At 40.5% G+C, this 13156-nt stretch overlaps 1 long non-coding RNA gene across 1 annotated transcript in view; it reads right to left on the bottom strand.

Moving 5' to 3' along the window:
• Positions 1-13156, bottom strand: part of LOC118023009 — a 77607-nt gene that overhangs the window by 63439 nt on the left and 1012 nt on the right. Inside the window, exon 2 of the long non-coding RNA XR_004682621.1 lies at positions 11562-11725. This is a non-coding gene — a long non-coding RNA (uncharacterized LOC118023009). The remainder of the gene's footprint in view (positions 1-11561; positions 11726-13156) is intronic.

The raw sequence follows: 13156 nt of genomic DNA, 5'->3' as shown, positions 1-13156 counted from the left end.
GAAAATGTCCGGGCGGGGGCGGGGAAATCCCATATACGTCAAAATAGCAGGGAAAATATATAAAATAAACCTCACCAGAAATGTGTGAGACCCATATGAAGAAAAAGAAAATTTTGTTGAAGAACACATAAGCTCTTGGATGTGAAAACTTAATATTTATAAATGCTAATTCTCTACAAACTTAACTGATAAATCCAAACTTTTCCCAATGTTATTCCAATCAAATATCCAGGTTTTTCAATGAAAACCTGACAAGTTAGTCCTAAATATCTTCAGGAAGATAAAATGCATAAAAATAGCCAAAATAAAATGTGTAAAAGGATAGAAATGAGGTGATTATTTGCTCCACTAGTTATCAGAACTTACTACAGAAAAACCCGAAGTGAAAAAAAATGTTTTGGTGCACGAACAGACAATAGGACAGTATAAGGGAGAACAATTAAAAAAAAAAAAAAAGACTGATGGATTTCTATCAATTCGTTATGTGATAAAAATGAATATTCCATGCAGTGAGAAAAAGATATAAATTACAATAAATTATGTTGGAGGAATTAGCTATAAATGATTAAATACTTTCTTCACAAGATACTCAAAATTTAAGGAGCTTAAGGTAAAAAAATTAACAAAAGGAGAAACTATTGGTAAAGTTTTCATAATCATGGTAAAGGGAGTACCTTCAAAAGAGCAAGAAAGATGAAGTACCATTTTATAGATTAACATGGCCCATGAAAATATGCTCAATCTCATTCAGATTCATACAAAAGTACATTTAAACCCCAATGAGGGGCATCTGGGTGGCTCAGTCGTTAAGCGTCTGCCTTCGGCTCAGGTCATGATCCCAGGGTCCTGGGATCGAGCCCTGCATCGGGCTCCCTGCTCCACGAGAAGCCTGCTTCTCTCTCTCTCCCACTCCCCCTGCTTGTGTTCCCTCTCTCGCTGTGTCTCTCTCTGTCAAATAAATAAATAAAATCTTAAAAAAAAAAAACAATGAAATACCCCTTCCCACCCAACTGATTGGCAAAAATTTTAGGCTGTTTTTATGCATGGTTGGCAAGATAAAAAAAAGTGATTCCATGCACTGATGATGAGACTATAATCTTTTTGGAGGGCAATCTGGCAGTATCCATTTAAATTAAAAATGACATGTCCTTTGACCCAGCAATCACACTGTAGGGTTTCTACCTTAGGGGAGATAATTATGCAGAGACTTACAGAAGGGTGTGTGAAAAATTATTATTAATAGCTCCAAATCTGGGGGGGCGGAGCAAGATGGCGGAGGAATAGGAGACCTGGATTTCGCCCAGTCTCAGGAATTCAGCTGGATAGAGACCAAACCATTCTGAACACCTACAAACTCAACAGGAGATCAGAGAAAAGAATAGCAACAACTCTCTGAACAGAAAAGCGACCACTTTCTGGAAGGTAGGACGTGCAGAGAAGTGAATCCGAGGCGATATTCCGGAGGACAGACGGCAGGGGAGGGGCCTCCATCGGCCGCTTCTGGCAAGTGATAGAGCCACAGAGCACAAAATCGGAACTTTTAAAAGTCGGCTCCGCTGAGGGGCGTCGCTCCGGTGGCTAAGCAGGGGGTGGAACCCTTGTGGGACAGTGTGGTCTCAGGACCCTCGGGGTCACAGAAAGACCGGGGGTGCCTGAGTGCAACAGAGCTCCCAGGTATCGGAGCGGGGAAGCGGGCTGCAGAGACAGAGCCGAGGCGCGGGCTCTCAGCTCGGGGTGGCCATAAACCGTGATCCGCGGCACAGTCGGGCCCCTGCTCCTCCAGCAGGGACCCCACAAGCGGCAGATCCGGGGAGACTCACCTTCCTCCCCCGGGAGGAGCTGCGCAGGAGTGCACCGCAGGGATCTGCTGGGTTTGGAGACTCCACACCGAGTCGGGTGCCAGAGATAGAATCGCGCGGTCGCAGGCCGGGTGAGCACGGAGTGAGGCCGGAGACCGGGGAGACGGGAGTGACTGACGGCTTTTCTCTGGGGGCTCACTGAGAAGCGGGGCCCCCGAGTTCTCGGCTCCTCCGGGGCGGAGATTGGGAGGCCGCCATTTTCACTCTCCGCCTCCAAAGCTGTACGGAAAGCTCTCAGGGAACAAAAGCCCCGGAGAGCAAACCCGAGCAGATTACTTAGCCGGGAGGGGGCAAGGGCGGGGCAATTCCGCCTCCGGCAGAGACATTTGGAAACCACGGCAACAGGCCCCTCCCCAGAAGATCAGCGAGAACAGCCAGCCAAGACCAAGTTTACCGATCAATGAGAACGGCAGAACTCCAGCGCTAGGGGAATACTGCACATAGAATTCATGGCTTTTTTACCATGATTCTTTAGTCTTTCAAAGTTAATTTTTTTTAACTGTCTTTTTTTTTAATTCTTCTTTTTCCCTTTTTCAACCAACATCTTATCAATCCCTTTTTTAAAAAAACATTTTTATTTTTCATTTTTAGAGTCATATTCTATCCCTTCAGTGTAGTTACCCGTATTTTTGGCATATATATATAAGTTGTTTTCTCTTTAAAATTTTGAGATAGTTTCTTCCAACAGATCAAAATATACCCAAAATCTCTAGTGTATGGTTTTTTCTACTCCCCTGCCTGATCACATTCTCTCCCTTTTCTTTTTTTTTTTAATCCTCTTCTTTCTTTTTTCAAACAATTTCTTATCAATTCTTTTATAAAATTTTTTATAATTTTCATGTTTACAGTCATATTCCAACCCTTCATCATATCAACCCTTATTTTTGTACATATATAAGTTTCTCTTTCTTTAAAATTTTGGGAGGCACTTTCTTCTAACAGACCAAAATACACCCAAAATCTAGTGTGTGGCACTGATCTATATACCAGCCTGATCATATTTGATCATATTCTGTTTTTTTTATTTTGTTTTGTTCTGTTTTTGTTTCTTTTTATCTTTATCTTTTTCTTTTTCTTTTTTTTTTTCCTTTTTCCTTTTTTTTCTCTTTCCCTATCTCTTCCCACTGCTTCAGGTCTTTTCTGATTTGTTTAGAGTATATTTTCTGGGGACATTTACACTGTTAGCATTTTGTTCTCTCATTAATCTATTCTCCTATGGATAACATGACAAGATGGAAAAAATCACCTCAACAAAAAGAACAAGAGGTAGTACCGACTGCCAGGGACCTACTCAATACGGACATTAGTACGATGTCAGATCTACAGTTCAGAATCATCAATGTAAAGATACTAGCTGGGCTTGAAAAAAGCATGGAAGTTATTAGAGAAACCCTTTCTGGAGAAGTAAAAGAACTAAAATCTAACCAAGTCGAAATCAAAAAGGCTATTAATGAGGTGCAATCAAATATGGGGGCGCTACCTGCTAGAATAAATGAGGCAGAAGAGAGAATCAGTGATATAGAAGACCAAATGATGGAAAATAAAGAAGCTGAGAAAAAGAGAGATAAACAACTACTGGATCACAAGGGCAGAATTCGAGAGATAAGTGATACCATAAGACGAAACAACATTAGAATAATTGGGATCCCAGAAGAAGAAGAAAGAGAGAGGGGGGCAGAAGGTATATTGGAGCAAATTATAGCAGAGAACTTCCCTAATTTGGGGAAGGAAACAGGCATCAAAATCCAGGAAGCACAGAGAACCCCTCTCAAAATCAATAAAAATAGGTCAACACCCCGACATCTAATAGTAAAACTTGTGAGTCTCATAGACAAAGAGAAAATCCTGAGAGCAGCTCAGGAGAAGAGATATATAACCTACAAGGGTAGAAACATTAGATTGGCAACAAACCTATCCACAGAGACCTGGCAGGCCAGAAAGGACTGGCAGGATATATTCAGAGCACTAAATGAGAAAAATATGCAGCCAAGAATGCTATATCCAGCTAGGCTGTCATTGAAAATAGAAGGAGAGATAAAAAGCTTCCAGGACAAACAAAAACTAAAGGAATTTGCAAACACGAAACCAGCCCTACAAGAAATCTTGAAAGGGGTCCTCTAAGCAAAGAGAGAGCCTAAAAGCAACATAGACCAGAAAGGAACACAGACAATATACGGTAACAGTCACCTTACAGGCAATACAATGGCACAAATTCATATCGTTCAATAGTTACCCTGAATGTAAATGGGCTAAATGCCCCAATCAAAAGACACAGGCTATCAGATTGGATTAAAAAACAAGACCCATCGATATGCTGTCTGCAAGAGACTCATTTTAGAACCAAAGACACCCCACATTGAAAGTGAGGGGGTGGAAAACCATTTACCATGCTAATGGACACCAAAAGAAAGCTGGTGTGGCAATTCTTCAGACAAATTAGATTTTAAACCAAAGACTGTAATAAGAGATGAGGAAGGACACTATATCCTACTTAAAGGGTCTATCCAACAAGAAGATCTAACAATTGTAAATATCTATGTCCCTAACATGGGAGCAGCCAAATATATAAGGCAATAACAAAAGCAAAGAAACACATCGACAACAATACAATAATAGTGGGGGACTTTAACACCCCCCTCACTGAAATGGACAGATCGTCTAAGCAAAAGATCAACAAGGAAATAAAGGCTTTAAATGACACACTGGACCAAATGGACTTCACAGACATATTCAGAACATTCCATCCCAAAGCAACGGAATACACATTCTTCTCTAGTGCCCATGGAACATTCTCCAGAATCGATCACATCCTAGGTCATAAATCAGGTCTCAACCAGTACCAACAGATTGGGATCATTCCCTGCCTATTTTCAGACCACAATGCTTTGAAACTAGAACTCAATCACAAGAGGAAAGTCGGAAAGAACTCAAATACATGGAGGCTAAAGAGCATCCTACTAAAGAACGAATGGGTCAACCAGGAAATTAAAGAAGAATTTAAAAAATTCATGGAAACCAATGAAAATGAAAACACAACTGTTCAAAATCTTTGGGATGCAGCAAAGGCAGTCCTAAGAGGAAAGAATATAGCGATACAAGCCTTTCTCAAGAAACAAGAAAGGTCTCAAGTACACAACCTAACCCTACACCTAAAGGAGCTGGAGAAAGAACAGCAAATAAAGCCTAAACCCAGCAGGAGAAGAGAAATAATAAAGATCAGAGCAGAAATCAATGAAATAGAAACTAAAGAACAGAAGAACAGATCAACGAAACTAGGAGCTGGTTCTTTGAAAGAATTAACAAGATTGATAAACCCCTGGCCAGACTTATCCAAAAGAAAAGAGAAATGACCCAAATCAATAAAATCATGAATGAAAGAGGAGAGATCACAACCAACACCAAAGAAATACAAACAATTATAAGAACATATTAGGAGCAACTCTATGCCAGCAAATTAGATAACCTGGAAGAAATGGATGCATTCCTAGAGATGTATCAACTACCAAAACTGAACCAGGATGAAATAGAAAACCTGAACAGACCTATAAACCACTAAGGAAATTGAAGGAGTCATCAAAAATCTCCCAAAAAACAAAAGCCCAGGGCCAGATGGCTTCCCAGGGGAATTTTACCAAACATTTCAAGAAGAATTAATACATATTCTTCTGAAACTGTTCCAAAAAATAGAAATGGAAGGAAAACTTCCAAACTCATTTTATGAGGCCAGCATTACCTTGATCCCACCCCAGACAAAGACCCCATCAAAAAGGAGAATTACACTTAATCGCAGGAAACAAACTGAGTGTTGTTGGAGTGGGGGGTGGGGTGGGAGGGATGGGTGACTGGGTGATAGACACTGGGGAGGGTATGTGCTCTGGTAAGCGCTGTGAATTGTGCAAGACTGTTGAATCTCAGATCTGTGCCTCTGAAACAAATAATGCAATATATGTTAAGAAAAAAAAAAAGAAGAAGAAGAAGAAGGTAGTGGGAGGGGAAGAATGAAGCGGGGGAAATCGGAGAGGTAGACGAACCATGAGAGACGATGGACTCTGAAAAACAAACAGGGTTCTAGAGGGGAGGGGGGTGGGAGGATGGGTTAGCCTGGTGGTGGGTATTGAGGAGGGCACATTCTGCATGGAGCACTGGGTGTTGTGCACAAACAATGAATCATGGAACACTTCATCAAAAACTAATGATGTAATGTATGGGGATTAACATAAGAATAAAAAAAGAAAAAAAGGAGAATTACAGACCAATATCCTTGATGAACATGGATGCAAAAATTCTCATCAAAATACTAGCCAATAGGATCCAACAGTACATTAAAAGGATTATTCACCACGACCAAGTGGGATTTATCCCTGGGCTGCAAGGTTAGTTCAACATCTGGAAATCATTCAACGTGAAATGATACATTAACAAAAGAAAGAACAAGAACCATAGATCCTCTCAATAGATGCAGAAAAAGCATTTGACAAAGTACAGCATCCTTTCTTGATCAAAACTCTTCAGAGTATAGGGATAGAGGGTACATACCTCAATATCATAAAAGCCATCTATGAAAAACCTACAGCGAATATCATTATCAATGGGGAAAAACTAAGAGCTTTCCCCCTAAGGTCAGGAACACAGCAGGGATGTCCACTATCACCACTGCTATTCAACATAGTATTAGAAGTCCTAGCCACAGCAATCAGACAACAAAAAGAAATCAAAGGCATCCAAATCAGCAAAGAAGAAGTCAAACTCTCACTCTTTGCAGATGATATGATACTTTATGTGGAAAACCCCAAAGACTCCACCCAAAACTGCTAGAACTCATACAGGAATTCAGTCAAGTGGCAGGATATAAAATCAATGCACAGAAGTCAGTGGCATTCCTATACACCAACAACAAGACAGAAGAAAGAGACATGAAGGAGTAGATCCCATTTACAATTGCACCCAAAACCATAAGATACCTAGGAATAAATCTAACCAAAGAGGAAAAGGATCTGTACTCAGAAAACTATAAAATACTCATGAAAGAAATTGAGGAAGACACAAAGAATGTAAAAACCTTCCATGCTCATGGATTGGAAGAACAAATATTGTGAAGATGTCAATGCTACCTAGAGCAATCTACACATTCAGTGCAATCCCCATCAAAATACCATCCACTTTTTTCAAAGAAATGGAACAAATAATCCTAAAATTTGTATGGAACCAGAAAAGACCCCGCATAGCCAGAGGAATGTTGAAAAAGAAAAGCAAAGCTGGCGGCATCACAATTCCAGACTTCCAGCTCTATTACAAAGCTGTCATCATCAAGACAGTATGGTACTGGCACAAAAACAGACACATAGATCAATGGAACAGAATAGAGAGCCCAGAAATGGACCCTCAACTCTATGATCAACTCATCTTTGACAAAGCAGGAAAGAATGTCCAATGGAAAAAAGACAGTCTCTTCAACAAATGGTGTTGAGAAAATTGGATAGCTACATGCAGAAGAATGAAACTGGACCATTTCCTTACACCACACACAAAAATAGACTCAAAATGGTTGAAAGACCTCAATGTGAGACAGGAGTCCATCAAAATCCTAAAAGAGAACACAGGCAGCAACCTCTTCGACCTCAGCCGCAGCAACTTCTTCCTAGAAACATCGCCAAAGGCAAGGGAAGCAAGGGCAAAAATGAACTATTGGGACTTTATCAAGATAAAAAGCTTTTGCACAGCAAAAGAAACAGTCAAAACCAAAAGACAACTGACAGAATGGGAGAAGATATTTGCGAATGACATAGCAGATAAAGAGCTAGTATCCAAAATCTGTAAAGAACTTATCAAACTCAACACCCAAAGAACAAAGAATCCAATCAAGAAATGGGCAGAAGATATGAACAGACATTTTTCCAAAGAAGACATCCAAATGGCCAACAGACACATGAAAAAGTGCTCAACATCGCTTGGCATCAGGAAAATCCAAATCAAAACCTCAATGAGATACCACCTCACACCAGTCAGAATGGCTAAAATTAACAAGTCAGGAAATGACAGATGTTGGCGGGGATGGGGAGAAAGGGGAACCCTCCTACACTGTTGGTGGGAATGCAAGCTGGTGCAGCGACTCTGGAAAACAGTATGGAGGTTCCTCAAAAAGTTGAAAATAGAGCTACCATGTGATCCAGCAATTGCACTACTGGGTATTTACCCCAAAGATACAAAAGTAGGGATCAGAAAGGGTACGTGCACCCCGATGTTTATAGCAGCAATGTCCACAATAGCCAAACTGTGGATAGAGCCAAGATGTCCATCAACAGATGAATGGATAATGAAGAAGTGGTATATATATATATATATATATACAATGGAATATTATGCAGCCATCAAAAGGAATGCGATCTTGCCATTTGCAACGACATGGATGGAACTGGAGGGTATTATGTTGAGCGAAATAAGTCAATCAGAGAAAGACATGTATCATATGACCTCACTGATATGAAGAATTCTTAATCTCAGGAAACAAACTGAGGGTTGCTGGAGTGCGGGGTGCGGTGGGAGGGATGGGGTGACTGGGTGATAGATACTGGGGAGGGTATGTGCTCTGGTAAGCGCTGTGAATTGTGCAAGACTGTTGAATCTCAGATCTGTACCTCTGAAACAAATAATGCAATATATGTTAAGAAAAAAAAAAGAAGATGATAGCAGGAGGGGAAGAATGAAGGGGGGGGAAATCGGAAGGGTCGACGAACCATGAGAGACGATGGACTCTGAAAAACAAACTGAGGGTTCTAGAGGGGAAGGGTGGGAGGATGGGTTAGCCTGGTGATGGGTATTGGGGGGGGGCACGTTCTGCATTGGGTGTTATGCACAAACAATGAATCATGGAACACTACATCTAAAACTAATGATGTAATGTATGGGGGTTAACATAACAATAAAAAAAATTTAAAAAAACAAAGAAGATAGCAGGAAGGGAAGAATGAAGGGGGGGAAATCAGAGGGGGAGATGAACCATGAGAAACTATGGACTCTGAGAAACAAACTGAGGGCTCTAGAGGGGCAGAGTGAGGGGATGAGTTAGGCTGGTGATGGGTATTAAAGAGGACACGTACTACATGGAGCACTGGGTGTTACACGCAAACAATGAATCATGGAACACTACATCAAAAACTAATGATGTAATGTATGCTGATTAACGTAACAATAAAAAGCCTTAAAAAAAATAGCTCCAAATCTAAAGGAACCTAAATGCCTATTAGTGGGCTATGATTGTATAAACAATAGTGGAGTCACACCATGAAATCCTATGATATTCATAAAAAACTATGAGACAGACCTTTAAGTTGTGATTAAACAGGCTTCGGCATACTTTGAAGTGAAGAAAATCCAGGTGCAGAGCCCATAACTAGAGTATGATTTCATGTGTTTGTGCATACAGGTGTAAAACAAACATAAAACTATGTAATTGCATACATGCTTGCAAATGTAAGTTCTAAGCTTGGAATGGTGTCTATGGCCTCGGACCAGGGAAGAAGGGTCTAAATGGGACCAAAATAGGAGCATGGGACTCTCCTGCACTCACAGGACTCTCCTGCTCTCTGCTTGAGTTCACTGGGAAAGAGTCTTGATTCCTAAAGTGATTTTCCACAGTTTTTATAATTTACAGTGGAATAAACCTTTATAATTTATATTGATAATTTTATGACTTAATTCAATTAGAATTACTCATAAGCCCCCAAATAGTTGAAGGAAGGTGTTTTGTGAAATCCATACATGGCCATTTCCATCACAGCAGACCCTTGTGGGGCAAAAGGATAGTCGTCAAGGACAATTATGCCGAACAGATGATGTTTGGTCACAGACAAGCTCTTCCCATTGATTCTGCATTCAGTATGGGTCTAATGATGTTTATTTAAGATCCTTAATTGTTACTTATCTTATGAGTCTTGGTTTCATGTTTGCCTGTTCAGTTTCAATAATGGAACTGTAATCTACTACCAATTCACTCACAGGAAACACTTTCTTGCTGTGCTCATTCTGTTACTGTCACAATTCAACCACATTATGTATGCAAGAACCCTGCAGGAAGAACGCAGGGTCTTTCTGCTCTTCAGAATAAGATATCTGCAGCAAAAGAGTTCTGCGTTCTTACATGAATTCCTGTCTCTCCATCCCAGTGGGGGGGATCAAACAAATTTGTCTGCAGTATTTCCCTTTTTGGGTGTATTTTGTCCTCTTTTGTTTCCCTGCTCAGTTATCTACTCCCCCATATGCTTTCTCCGTTCCACTTTCCTTCTAAAAGAAAGCTCATTTCAGTTATTTCCTCTGCAGCTGCCACCAATCATTTTTGGAAGAAGGTGGAGGATCACTTTAGGCCTGTGGAGAGACAGGTGCTAACCATTTTCGGGGGGGTATTGTCAACATAAGAGAGGAGCACCTCAGTGTCAAGGGCGTGCGTACTGTGCTGGTAGGGAACCCCAGCTGGGAGTGGGGAACGTCTCTTCTTTCCTCTTATTAAAGTAAGTTAAACTTTTTTCCTTCTTCCTTTCTCTTCCATCCTTTTCCCCTTCCTTCCTTTCTCTTTTCCCTTCAACCATGATACTAAAGGGCAACGTTATGAACACAGAATGCCTTGTCTGACCTTGGCCTTGTCACTTACTGAAAACGGAATGTGAAGCAAGGCACCCCATCTTTCTGAACCTTGGCTCTTTGTCTGTAAACTTGGATCTCTATCCTGAAATGCCCCCTCACAGGAATTTTTGTGAGATTAAACAGGATCACACATGTTGAGCACCTAGGCTGGTGTTCAGTGAATGTTCAGCATGGTACGATTCTTCTCCTTCTTCCTAGAGATCTGTGCTTTGTAAACTTGATTTCCAATTCAGGTAGCAAATGAGTTTCAAACATCAGCCAGCCTCCAAATAAAAATCAAGTGAGCACAAATTAAATGAGTGAGCACAAATTAAAGTTGCTGGATAAAAATAGTGAGGCAAAAGCAAGATGAATGTGTCCATTCTCCAAAAAGATAATGCATGTGTGTTGGTACTTATGCAGCATTTTATTTTATTTTATTTTGGGACAAAGTTTCTTTAATAAAACACATTTTGTTCTTAGGAGTCTATTATTTCTTTTTTTTTTTATTTTATTTTACTATGTTATGTTAATCACCATACAATACATCATTAGTTTTTGATGTGGTGATCCACGATCCATTGTTTTCGTATAACACCCAGTGCTCCATGCAGTACGTGCCCTCCTTAATACCCATCACTGGGCTAACCCATTCCCCCACCCCCCTCCTGGAGGAGATTATGCTAAGTCAAATAAGTCAAGCAGAGAAAGTCAATTATCATATGGTTTCACCTATTTGTGGAACATAAGGAATAGCATGGAGGACATTAGGAGGAGGAAGGGAAAAATGAGGGGGGGAGGAATTGGAGGGAGAGATGAACCATGAGAGACTATGGACTCTGAGAAACTTACGCAGCATTTTAATTACCTTTTTAAGATCTGAAGGAGCGGGAAAAATAAATTCTAGAGCTGGAAAACATAAAGTCACACAATAGAACACCTCTCCCCCAGTGATTATAACTAAAACTTTGAAAATAAAAAGGAGGAGGAGGAGGAAGGAAGAAGAAAAGGAGAAAGAACAGAAGTAGCTGAGCACTGGCAATAGCAAGTGGGTTGGGGAGGGAAGTCAAAACTTAAAAAGCAAACCATCATGAGTGAGTTTTCTGGAAGGTTTTCTTTCATCCCCTGGCTTGGAACCAAGGATGACTCCAGTGTAGACATCCAAAGCAGCCACAAGCAGCAAAAATATCACAGGGCTCCCCTATCTTTTAGTCAGAGAACCCAGATCAAGTGTTCTTGCAAGCAGGAGACTATGGGAAAAAAAAAATCCCTGTTGCTATTTTGGAATAATTTCAAACTTACAGAAAATCTGCAAAGACCATCTAGCATTCTCAAGCACCCCTCACCCACTTTTTTAAGGTTTGACTGACACAGCTCTACTCTATAGCAATTTGGCCAGGCCCACTTAACGTCAGTTGAATGGCTCTAGATTGACCACACAACAGCCATTTGCTAACAGAGCTCCGATTTTATTTAGCCCCCAGAGAAAAATCACTGGTCTGAGCGAATTGTAAAAATCTCATTTCTTTTTGCCAGTTAATAACCTACAGGTGCATAGACGAGTCCATTTTGGCCAACACCATGTAAGAAGTCTATTGGGGGCATCTAGGAAATGTATTTTCTTTCTGAAAGGAGAGAGGAAGAGAAGAAAAAAAAAATTCACTTTTTTTTTTTTTTTTTTAAGTGAACATGGACTCCCTTGCTTTATTTTTTAAATTCTGCTTTGGGATACTTAGAGCTGTGATAACCACTGCCACCAGTAAGGGAACTGAGTATGGCAGTGGAGAAAGATAAGAAGACCCTGATGAACCAACCCTGATAGCGCCTGCCATTGCACTTACTTCTGGTTAAGTAAACAAGAAATATACTTATTGTTCAAGCCAATGTTTGGCCATGCATTCTGCTACCTGGAATCAAAGTATCATTAGCTGACAAATGAGCAAAGAGAGCCTGATCTTTCTCAGCACAGAACACCTGCCATATGTGCAAGTCTGCCTTTTGGGCATGGTTAGGGCCATTAGCTTTCCCCCTTTCTCAGCCACCTAATTTGGAAGGTGTGGGGAGATAGAGAACATCTGCCTGGAGAGGATGAAGATACAGTAGAGTAAGAGGCAGAGTACTATTCATTTATTGCAAAGCCAAGTAATACTGTATGGGTTGGGATTCCTTCATTCAATCAAGTCAACATTATTGAGTGCTGACTGTGTCCTAAACTCTGTGTTAGGTACCACAGGTACAACAATGAGGAGAACAAGTTCTTTGCTTCAGATGGTAGTGATAAACGATATGCAAATAAGCATATAACGTGTGGTTGTGTTATAAAGAAAAGTGGACCAGTAATAGCATGTTGGCAACTCTTCTAGATAAAGTGCTGAGAAACTAACAGCTATTTCAGAACTGTATGCAGAGATTTGTGGCCCTTTCCACTTTCTTTCAGAAGTGATAAAGAAACTTCGAAGTTGCAAAGCTTTAGTAAAGTTCCACGTTAATAATTTAAACTCAGAGAAGGCAGCAAAGTAACCTGTCCTTTGGGATCCTTAAAATAAAACAACAACAACAACAACAAAAAGGAAATACCTACTTCAGGAAAGGTTTTAAATCTCAATACGAGATCAATCTGTGATAACAGCTCACAAACGTGGAAATTTAATAAGGGAAGAACTTAAAAGGGTTAGAAAATG

The sequence above is a fragment of the Mirounga leonina genome, unplaced genomic scaffold (genome assembly GCF_011800145.1).
Source record: "Mirounga leonina isolate KUSES-001 unplaced genomic scaffold, KU_Mleo_1.0 Mir_178, whole genome shotgun sequence".
Taxonomy (NCBI): Eukaryota; Metazoa; Chordata; class Mammalia; order Carnivora; family Phocidae; genus Mirounga; species Mirounga leonina.
Note: the sequence above shows the minus strand (reverse complement) of the source record. Positions and strands in the feature narration are given on the sequence as shown.